The 11,390-nt window shown below is 37.5% G+C and overlaps 1 non-coding gene across 1 annotated transcript; it reads left to right on the top strand.

Moving 5' to 3' along the window:
• The first annotated feature begins 11,242 nt into the window (after nucleotides 1-11,242).
• On the top strand, nucleotides 11,243-11,383 carry LOC120032350. Its single transcript, XR_005473812.1, has one exon. It is a non-coding gene; the product is annotated as a U4 spliceosomal RNA (small nuclear RNA).
• Nucleotides 11,384-11,390: the final 7 nt, after the last annotated feature.

Genomic DNA, 11,390 nt, shown 5'->3' with positions numbered 1-11,390 from the left:
ATACATTTATTCTGTTCACAAGCAATTGGTCTCTTGATGAAATATTTAAAAAAAAATTGACAATCAAGTTAATCAAAGAATAATTTGGATCACTGGTTATAAAATTTAAAAAAAAGATACGTGTAGCTGTTTTTTGGTTGCGTCATCGCATTATCAATCGAGCGGTCGTTGTTACCACAGCCATAAAGTCATAAACCCCGCCTTTCTACAATTTCGCTTCTTAAATGCTGATTTTATAACTTACCTTATGCCTTGCCTTAAATTAGGTTCATTAAATTAAGCACATTTTTTGCTTTAAGGAATTTTTACGATATAGCCAATATTGACTGTGGTAACTAGTGGAAACACAATCGGTCGAGCACGTGCGACAAAGTTCTGACTTGTTGCAGACAGGTTTAGAAACTGATGTACAGTACTCTTTGCTTGTTGTGGGTGGAGACAAAGATGGCGGAGCAGAAATAATTAGGGATTGGGATATCTCGCTTTCTTTAATGTCTACGGGGGACATTCTACAACAACACTTGACTTTGCAGAGTTTGGAGTGATGCATGCTAAATATGTTTGGTTAGCGTATACATATAAAACCTGCAATATATCATAATTGAAAACGTGAATTGAGAAGCCTCAGCCGATTCCAGGTGCGTATTGCGCAAAAAATTAAAATATTTAACAATGCTTTATTCATTTTCGTAACATCAGCTAGCTAGTGTTAGCTAGCCAGACAGCGACTAGCAGAGTGCGCGCCAAAATGAAGTAGGCCGAAGCCTAGAGAAAATCTTTGGCCTTTCATACACTTTTTTTTTTTTTTTTTTTTTTTTTTAAAGAATATACCTTTATTATTATTCCCCGCAACCCTACCACCGCTCCCCCAATTGGAGTAAACTAATAAACACTTCTGCTTTTACCTTCAATTTATACATCTTATACCTATTTTACAGACACAGACTACTTTATAATAGTTCTCTCTTGTTTGTTCTTAGTCCTTCCTCTATTTCTGTTGTCCATCCAATTTTATTTCCACTTGTAACTGTGCTATTTCACAAAAGCTCCGCACCTATACACATTTCACAGATCCCGTATGCCCTACATTGTTTATCTTGTTATTAGTCCCACCCTTCAGTTCCACTCAACCCTTCCCATCTATCTTCCAACATCATCCATTTCGGATTTTTATTTGCCATATATTTTTCAACTGTGCTGTGATGCTTCACAAAAGATTTGAACCTTCCTATTCTCATAGCTTCTACAGATTGTAAATTAAAAATAAACATTTTTGCTAAAATAATTATTATATTATTGATTGATTGACTATGGCTTTTCAAATCCCCCAGTATTGCTATCTGTAGCGTTAGTTCTAGGCAAATGTTGCAATTCTTCAGCCATTCCTGGACCTGTGACCAAAAACGAGCTACATATGGACAATACCAAAATAAATGATCTAATGACTCTGCCTCCTCACAACAGAATCTGCAGAGCTGGGAAGATTGTATACCCCATATATATAACATTCTATTAGTTGCAAGAATTTTGTACAGTAATTTAAATTGAAAAATTCGAAGTTTTGAATCCGGCGTTGTTTTGCGTATCAATTCATAAACCATGTGCCATGGAATGGGTACATCGAAAATCTCTTCCCAACTATTTTGCAATTTATATGGCACAGCTGTCAGTTTTTTGGTCCTTAAATGAAATTGGTATATGTTTTTATTTATCACACTTTTCTTTAACCATTTATGTTCTTTAATACAGGGCCGACATACAAGTTCCTTACTTTTTTCCCCTTCTACTTGCCTCTTCCATTTTTGTGGTAATGCTGCAATTAATTGGTTGTAATTTTGGGTAGAGCAGACATTTCCATATGTCTGTGTTAGCTGCATGTGTGACATAACTCCACCAGTCCTATTTATGATATCATTCACAAAAATTATACCTTTTTTAAACATTTCTTCGATAAATACAGTTTTTTTATCAATTACTATATTTGAATTTAACCACAATATTTGTTGTACTATTTGTTCCGTCCTTTCAGGTGGATTAAACTGAAATTGCAACCAACTTTCTAAGGCTTGTTTAAAAAATAAGGATATTTTGGAGATTATTTCCTTTTCAAACAACCGAAAGTGAGCAGGTGTAATCTGAATAAAGGGAAAAAGGCCCTTCTTGAACATAGGATGAGACATTCGTACCAATTTACTAGAGAACCAGTTTGGATTTAAGTATAACTTTTGTATGACTGATGCCTTTAGTGAGAGGTCTAATGCTTTAATATTTAATAATTTCTGCCCTCCGAATTCATATTCGTTATATAAATAGGCCCTTTTAATTTTATCTGGCTTGCCGTTCCAAATAAAATGGAATATTTTTTGTTCATATAATTTAAAAAGCAGGTCACTAGGTGTAGGCAAAACCATAAGCAAATAGGTAAACTGTGATATGACTAAAGAGTTAATCAGGGTGATTTTTCCACAAATAGACAAGTATTTTCCTTTCCATGGTAGCAAGATCTTATCTATTTTTGCTAACTTTCTATAAAAATTTATTGGAGTGAGATCATTTCTTTCTTTTGGGATTTTTATACCGAGTATGTCCACATCTCCGTCAGACCATTTAATTGGTAAACTACATGGCAATATAAAATGTGTATTTTTTAGTGATCCAATACGTAATATGGTACATTTATCATAATTTGGTTTTAATCCAGAGAGGATAGCAAAGGTATCTAGATCCTCTATGAGGCCGTGGAGAGACTCTAGTTGTGGTTTTAAAAGAAAACATGAATCATCAGCGTACAATGACACCTTAGTTTTTAAGCCACGGATTTCTAATCCATTAATATTAATGTTTGATCTAATTTTAACAGCTAACATTTCGATGGCAATAATAAATAGATATGCCGATAGTGGACAACCTTGTTTTACTCCTCTAGATAGTTTAAAACTTTCTGAGATGTAGCCATTATTTACTATTTTACACCTAGGGTTACTATACATAATTTTAACCCATTTTATAAGAGATTCCCCAAAATTGAAATATTCTAGGCATTTATATATAAACTCCAGTCGTACTTTATCAAAAGCCTTTTCAAAATCAGCTATGAAAACCAGACCTGGTGTCCCCGATATTTCATAGTGTTCTATTGTTTCCAGTACTTGCCTTATATTATCTCCAATGTATCGTCCATGTAAAAAACCTGTCTGATTAGGATGAATAATATCTGACAAAACTTTTTTTATTCTATGCGCCAAGCATTTTGCTAGGATTTTTGCATCACAACACTGAAGTGTAAGAGGTCTCCAATTTTTTAATTGGACTGGATCTTTATATATACCACTTGGGTCCTGTTTCAGTAATAACGATATCAGACCTTCTTGTTGCGTGTCTGATAATCTACCATTTATATAGGAGTGGTTAAAACAAGCTAATAATGGTCCTTTGAGTATATCAAAAAAAGTTTTGTATACTTCCACTGGTATGCCATCCAGCCCTGGAGTTTTCCCATCCTTAAAGGCCCCAATTGCATCAAGCAGTTCCTCCTCTGTAATTTGGCCTTCACATGAGTCTTTCTGTACAGATGTTAATTTTACATTATTAATAGGAAAAAAATCCATACAATTAGTTTCAGTTAGTGGAGATGGAGGAGCCTGAAACGAAAACATATTCTTAAAGTACTTTACTTCCTCTTTCAAAATATCATTTGGTGAATCATGCGTGACTCCATCATTTGTAACAAGTTTTAATACATTTTTTTTGGTAGCATTTCTATATTGAAGATTGAAAAAGAATTTGGTGCATTTTTCCCCATATTCCATCCAGTTCGCTTTATTTTTATAATATATTACACTGGATCTTTCTTGAATAAGTTCCTCCATTTCTTTTTGTTTTTCCTCTAACTTATTCTGTGCCTCTATGGTACCGTTTTTATTGCTATCTAACTGTACTGTTAGTCCTTCAATTTCCTTTGTTAATATGGACTCTTTTGATCTAAATTCCCTTTGTTTTATAGATGAGTACTGAATTGCATGGCCTCTAAAGGCACACTTAAAAGTGTCCCATACAATAAGGGGATCTGCTGTACCTATGTTATGTCTGAAAAAGTCAGTTATAAAATCTTCTGTCCTAGTTCTAAACAATTTATCATCTAGTAGACTTTGATTAAATTTCCAATATCCTCGCCCACGTGGAAATTCTGTAAGAGAAATATATATGCCAATTATGTGATGATCCGACCGCATTCTGTCCCCTATCAACACTTTTTTAACTTTTGGTGCCAGAGAGAATGGTATAAGAAAGTAGTCAAGACGACTAGCTTGATTCAGCCTCCGCCATGTATATCTCACTAAATCAGGGTATTTAAGTCTCCATATATCCACTAATTCCAATATATCCATGACATTCATGATTTCCTTAAGTGCCTGAGGGTGATAGTTTGTAGTGTGATTTCCTTTCCGGTCTATAGAGGTATTTAAGACCGTATTAAAATCTCCCACTATAATAATAGAGTCTAGTGTTGCTTGTAGAGTTGATAAATTCTTATATATATTTTCAAAGAAGCTTGGATCATCATTATTCGGACCGTATAGGTTAACAAGCCATATTTGTTTATTGTCCAATAACATATTTAAAATAATCCATCTACCTTGAGGATCTGTTTGGACAATTTGCACATTTGGATCAAAATTATTGTTAATTAAAACCATCACCCCTTTTGAATTTCTTTGCCCATGGGAGAAATATATTTTGCCCCCCCAGTTCTTTTTCCACAAAACTTCATCTAAAACTGTTGAATGGGTTTCCTGTAAACAATAGATATTATAATCCTTCTCTTTTAGCCAGGTAAATACTGATCGTCTTTTCTTATTATCTGCTAAGCCATTACAATTGTAACTGGCTATACTTATTTCACCACTTACCATAATGAGACACACCTTTCATTCTTTTAATCAGAATATATTTTTGTAAACGTACTATTAAAAAGTAACATAATGATTGAGTGTCTATATAGTTGTACCATGATATTTGCATTTCTACTAAGTAAACCTCCAATTGGTCCCTACTATTCCACCCGCTAAAAGGCCTCATCTCGAGATGGCTTGTCATCCCAATGCCCGGTAGACCACCCTCGACCCCCTGTATCCCATAGCCCTGAACTGACTGGGATCCATTCTTTGAAAAGAGCATACAGTGCCATTTACCAAATTGAAGAAGATCAATTACCATATGCATTTCCATTGCCCTCACCTCGATTTGTATTATATATATATCTGTGGATCATCCTCTATTGTCCCTAACATCTTTTACTTCTTCCTTCGCAACAGTTGTGGGATACACACATACACCCACACACACTCAGCCCTTACCCCCACACAACCATAAGCTCACTTTCTCAACAATTGCACCATCCCAGAGCCCAACTCAAGATGGGTCATGATTTACAAATGCACTTGCAGTTGCAGCTGCATGAGAAGGCCTGCAAGACCGCACAAAAAATTAGCAAAAATTGAGAGATTTATTTACCATTGTTATATCCTAGATAATGGAGGTCAAATGTACACCTTATTCCTGAAACACCCACAATACGGCCACCCGTCATGACCATGTCCCCACGCATCTCCATGCAGTCCGACTTTGATTTTGTGCCGCCAGGGCCACAATAATATACCCCCTCTCTGAATGTCCGAGTGTGACCCCCTCCCCATGGGTTACTGCAGCTAGTGTTGCCAGCACTGCCACTGCCTGGGTGGGGGCACCCCACCGGAATCCCCACCGGCTAGGTACAAGGTCGTCAAGGTTCTCATTAGCAGCTTTGAGAATTTCCTTGTATATTATGCTCTCCCTTTATGGGGCTTTGGCTTTGCAGGACCAACCCTGCCAAGCAGGCTCAGAATCTTGAGGGGGCAGTGCTGCTCTTGGTCTCTGACCTCATTTTAGCTGCATACAGACCGCTTACAGCGGGCACATAAAACAGTTAGGGACTTCTCCTTAGTATCTGGGTCATTCAGGTGGGTGTCTAGGGTATAGTGCCATGGACCGTACCATTAAAATAGGATAATAAATAATTAGATATAATTTATAAAAAAATAAATAAAAAATGTAGTTCTCCATGATAGGACAATAAATAAATAAGACGTATAATTCATTATAAAGGTATATCCATCATCTGAACATTGAAAGCCCTCTCATACCCGGCTCACAGCAATACATTGGCTCTGGGATATGCAACCATTTCATTACTCACTCATTCAACTTTCCAAACATAACAAATAAAATAAAAAATAAACACAAACCATACCATCCACACATACTGTGCCTTCTGTTTACTTAGTTTTTATCTTCACTATGTTGAATTAGTGCTTGTGTGTTCAATTAGTTATATGTGAAGATTTATAGAAAAGCTATATTTTTTATTGTATTGTTACAATCAGTAACCGGGCTTGAATTGTGTTTATTTCCCTCGTCTATGAGAACTTTGTAATTTTTAAAATAACCATGGAGTAGTCTTTGTGTCTCTGAACAACTGGTTATCAATATATAGTTTATCAACGACGAGAGCTACTCGTTTCGCTTTTAATCTATTTTCTTTGAAAATTGGATACAGAACTTTGCGCCGTTCTGCAATTTCCTTCGGAAACTGATCATTCATGCCAATTTTGGTCCCAGCAAGTCTTTTACCCAGGCTTTTAACCATTATTTTATCTTTAAATGAAGCAAATTTGGCAACGATTGGGCGTTCGTACCTCTGCCCTCTCTGTCCGAAGCGGTGAACGCGTTCAAGTTGGATTTTGTCGATAACTTCGCGTGGAATCTGAAGCGCTGTAAGGAGGAACTCTCTAACTATAGATTCAGGAACTTCTCCTTCTTTTTCTTGGATACCTGTAAGTACCAAATTTTCTCTCATGGATCTAGTTTGTATGTCTAGTAAGGTTTCCTTCAGAACGGTGTTCTCCTTTTTAATTCCATTCATTTCGGTTTCAATTTTATTGACTGTCCCTTTTAGCGCGTGTGTTTGCTTCTCCAATGTCGCAGCTTTTTCATCACTCATCTCTAGGCTTGCCTTCAACTCTTTTATATCCTTACTAACTAATTCAAGTATACCCAGTTTGTCATTTATTGATTTTAACAGATCGGTTTCGACCTTTACCATTCCCGGTGGTGAGAATATTAAGTCATCAGTGTCTGTAGAAGAGTCACGTTTTCGTTTTGTAATCGGTTCCCCTGTCTTACTCTCCGTCATGTTTGGTTGTTGCCTGTTTTCGTAATATTTGTCGATAAATGTCTCTAGTTTTAGGATTTGTTTTGTGTTATTGTCCAGATTGAAGGTTATCTCTCACCAGATTAAGTAGTGCTAATATTTTAGTCTAATTTAGCAGATATTTCGAATATTATGTTTTATCTTGAGGTGCTCTACATAAATCCCTTCAGTCCGCCATTACCCTTACGTTACCTTTACGTCATACGTCAGCTCCTTTCATACACTTGCCTGGAAACCCGACATTGAATTCTGGGTCGGGCAGAAATGTGAGATGCAGAGGAAACTTTCCCGATTCAAACGCTACTTTCTGGTTTCCAGGCAAGGCCTAAGGCAATATAGTCTACACCTGAGGGCTGCAAGAATAATGTGTAATGTGTTCATCGGAATTACTTTATTTTAAAGATGCACTATGTACACTGAACAAAAATATAAATGCAACAATATCAAAGATTTTACTGAGTTACAGTTCATCTAAGGAAATCAGTCAATTGAAATAAATTCATTGGGCCCTAATCTATGGATTTCATGACTGGGAATACAGATATGCATCTGTTGGTCACAGATACCTTACAAAAAAAAGTAGGGATGTGGATCAGTCAGTATCTGGTGTGACCACTATTTACTCATGCAGCGCAACACATCTCCTTCGCATAGAGTTGATCAGGCTGTTGATTGTGGCCTGTGGGATGTTGTCCCGCTGTGTGAAGTTGCTTGATATTGGCTGGAACTGTAATCGATGTGTGCGCTGTCGTACACATCGACCCAGAGCATCCCAAACATGCTCAATATGTGACATGTCTGGTGAGTATGCAGGCCTTGGAAGAACTGGGACATTTTCAGCTTCCAGGAATTGTGTACAGATCCATGCGACATGGGGCCGTGCATTATCATAATGAAACATGAGGTGATGGCGGCGGATAAATAGTATGACAATGTGCTCTCAGGATCTCATCACGGTATCTCTGTGCATTGAAATTACCATTAATAAAATGCAGTTTCTCGACCGTGTAAATTGGGGCCATGTCTTTGCAGATGTAAGTTGTAACGGCAGCTGTTACCTCCTTCCATCTTCGTGATTCTTTGCCATATGGTGTGCCGCGGACAAAAGCCTCTTGCAACGTCTTGAGTCGGGGGTTTGTTTTGAGCACTAGACTGTACTTTTTTGGGTCTCATCCGTAGATTCTCTCCGTATGGTTTCACATGATTCTTGTGTAGGTGGTAAGAGAGGTTAGTGGTGTTTGAGCCTGTTGTCGGGACCGGCCTGCGGCATGGTTTTCTGGTCCGTGTCAGACTTTTCATAACCAAACCACGTCCATGTGACCGAAGTAGCCCCTCTTTTAGGTACAAGCTCCGTGTCACGTTCATTCTCCTCCATGTTTGTTTGTGTTGCAAATTTCGCAAAGCGTTGTCCAATTGACAAAATATTGGCGTAAAGAGTGTGATTTGCGACGCAACGAAATAAACAGCATAATATGAAACGATAGACGTTTTTCTATCGTCGCACAATATATATCGTCATATCGCCCAGCCCTACTTGCAACTACAGTTTAAGTGTTTTCTATTTACCTTTTTAGATTTTATACATTAATATTTTATATTTTGTTACATGTTTAATTGAACATTTGCACAAAGGTTCTACATAAAAGGAGAAATAATCAAATATGAGTAAGTACCAAAATGTAATAAGAAATAGGCCTTTACATGTGGTCATTTTATATAAACTATTTATTTATTCATTGAATGTACAGAAAATGTGCTATATCATGATATGTATCGTTATCGGGATATGAAATGACCTATATAGGGATATGAGATTTTGGTCATATCGCCCAGGCCTAGTCTGGGTTTGTGAGGTTGGTTGGATGTACTGCCAAATTCTCTAAAATGACGTTGGAGGAGGCTTATGGTAGAGAAATTACATTCAGTTCTATGGCAACAGATCTGGTGGACATTCCTGCAGTTGGCATGCCAATTGAATTGCATGCTTGTGTTGTGTGACAAAACTGCACATTTTAGAGTAGCCTTTTATTGTCCCCAGCACAAGGTATGCCTGTGTAAAGATCATGCTGTTTAATCAGCTTCTTGATATGCAACACCGGTCAGGTGGATGATCTTGGCAAAGGAGAAATGCTCACTAACTTGTAAACAAAGTTGTGCACAACATATTTGAGAAATATGCTTTTTGTGCGTATGGAAAATGTATTGGATCCTTTATTTCAGCACATGAAACATGGGGCCAACACTTTACATGTTGCGTTCATATTTTTGTTAAGTATAGAAATTGCTCTGCCATTTCCTGGTTGACAAAATACTAATAGTTTGCCTAATTTCAGTTTATGTGACAAAACAAGCAAGTATAGTGTAGAAAATCATCTTACCATCTAAACCGCTGTGAAATATATTTTCCATAACCCTAAATATTGTATTTTCAGCTGTTTGAAGCTGCTGTACAAAACAAAGTGAAAGACACCAAATGAAACGTAGGCACGGGTAGCATAGAAATAGCACACATAGAACAGATCTACCGCTTCTTAGACTTGCTTTCAATGATATATCTATAACTCACATTTCTATGTGAATTTGGTTGGGTCACCCAAAAGTTACATTTTGCAGCTTTAATGCATTGATCCTTATTAACTAACATGTTTTCTTACCTATGCTGCTAAATAGCTAGCTAGCTAGGTTTGTTTGCCAATTTGAGGTTTAAGGTAGCCTAGCTAGCTAACTAGTAAAGATGGGACCCTGAAGACTCTTCCCAAGTTATCTCAACAAAATAATAGGCAGAGAAAACCCTTGGTAGCCTAGTACTACACTTTACTTGGTTCTTAATGAATTATCTTCATATTCAACAGTGTCCTTGTGTCTTTACGACCGAATGCCAACTATATTAGACTGTAGTTATTTCTCTCAACCAGCTCACAGTCTCACTGTCAGAATTAGACGTCCATGTTTCTACAACTTCACATTTCTAAGTTGTTCCAAATGTCACATTTCAAAGTGTTTAAGGTTAAGTTAAGGCATTAACTCCAAATTTTTAAGGCATGAACTCCGAATGGTTAAGGTTTGGAATAGGCTTAAAACAAAAATATCAAAAAACTATTTGCAGCCTTTGGAATCAGAGAAAGATGCTGAAGCTCATCTGCCATCCCTGTCCACAACGCCCTAGCAAAACCGAAACCTACGTGAACGTAACAGTGCTCACTGTTGCCCCTAGTGGCCAGGTACCACGTCATCTCCCGACATCAGACATGGATGGACGGTTGAACTGGCAGATTTTACTACAGTGGGCCTACTACCTAATGAACATTCAAGGCAAATGCCTCCATCTGGTGGTGCAAAGTGAAACATCTCCCTGGTCCATACAGCTCCCCGGTCCAGATATTGGTATGTGTAGTAAGGCTGTGTAGAAATGTAAAATATTCCTATGGAATAATAGCCCCATCTCTGACTGCAAATATTCAAAAGTTGGAATATTGCCATCGTACTGATCTCTGATATTTTGCCATTGTACAATTGTCTTCGACTGTTCTAAACATTTCCACATCTTGTTAGGATCCGTGCCGACGGGATACTGCCGGCAGATCAGATCAATGCAATCCTACATTTACATAACAATTGGTCAGTTCTATCCGCAATCCTTTAGACGTCCCTACCTTAAACGTCTAACCCTAACAACCCCATACGCTTACCGTAACCCGTTTAAATTTCAACTTCAATGGTGCAGGGACGTCCTAAGGATCTGAAAAGCACGAACCCATGACAATGGTATGTTTCACATCCCAGCATGCATTGCGGTGTAACGTAGCTACATTTTTCTTTTAAAAATACAAACTATGCACACCTCGGGTTATCGAAACGTTTTGAACACATTTCAAACATAATACATTACTATTGCACACAAATTAGCACCACACTACCGCGACGTTATTTTAAACCGTTTCCGTGAATTGTATCTTCTGTGATAGCTACCGTGCCTTTTTCAAGACATGATTCAGCTTTGCGCAGTGGCAGTATCGTAGCCTATGAGGTCTATCCGAGGCGCGATTATTGCTAGTTGAAAACTTTACCCAATACCCCGCCGTGACGACTTGAAATATAGTCGGCATTGGCAATTTTTGACGGTCTCTAAGGAGACTGATTT

The sequence above is a fragment of the Salvelinus namaycush genome, chromosome 38 (assembly GCF_016432855.1).
Source record: "Salvelinus namaycush isolate Seneca chromosome 38, SaNama_1.0, whole genome shotgun sequence".
Lineage (NCBI taxonomy): Eukaryota > Metazoa > Chordata > Actinopteri > Salmoniformes > Salmonidae > Salvelinus > Salvelinus namaycush.
Note: the sequence above shows the minus strand (reverse complement) of the source record. Positions and strands in the feature narration are given on the sequence as shown.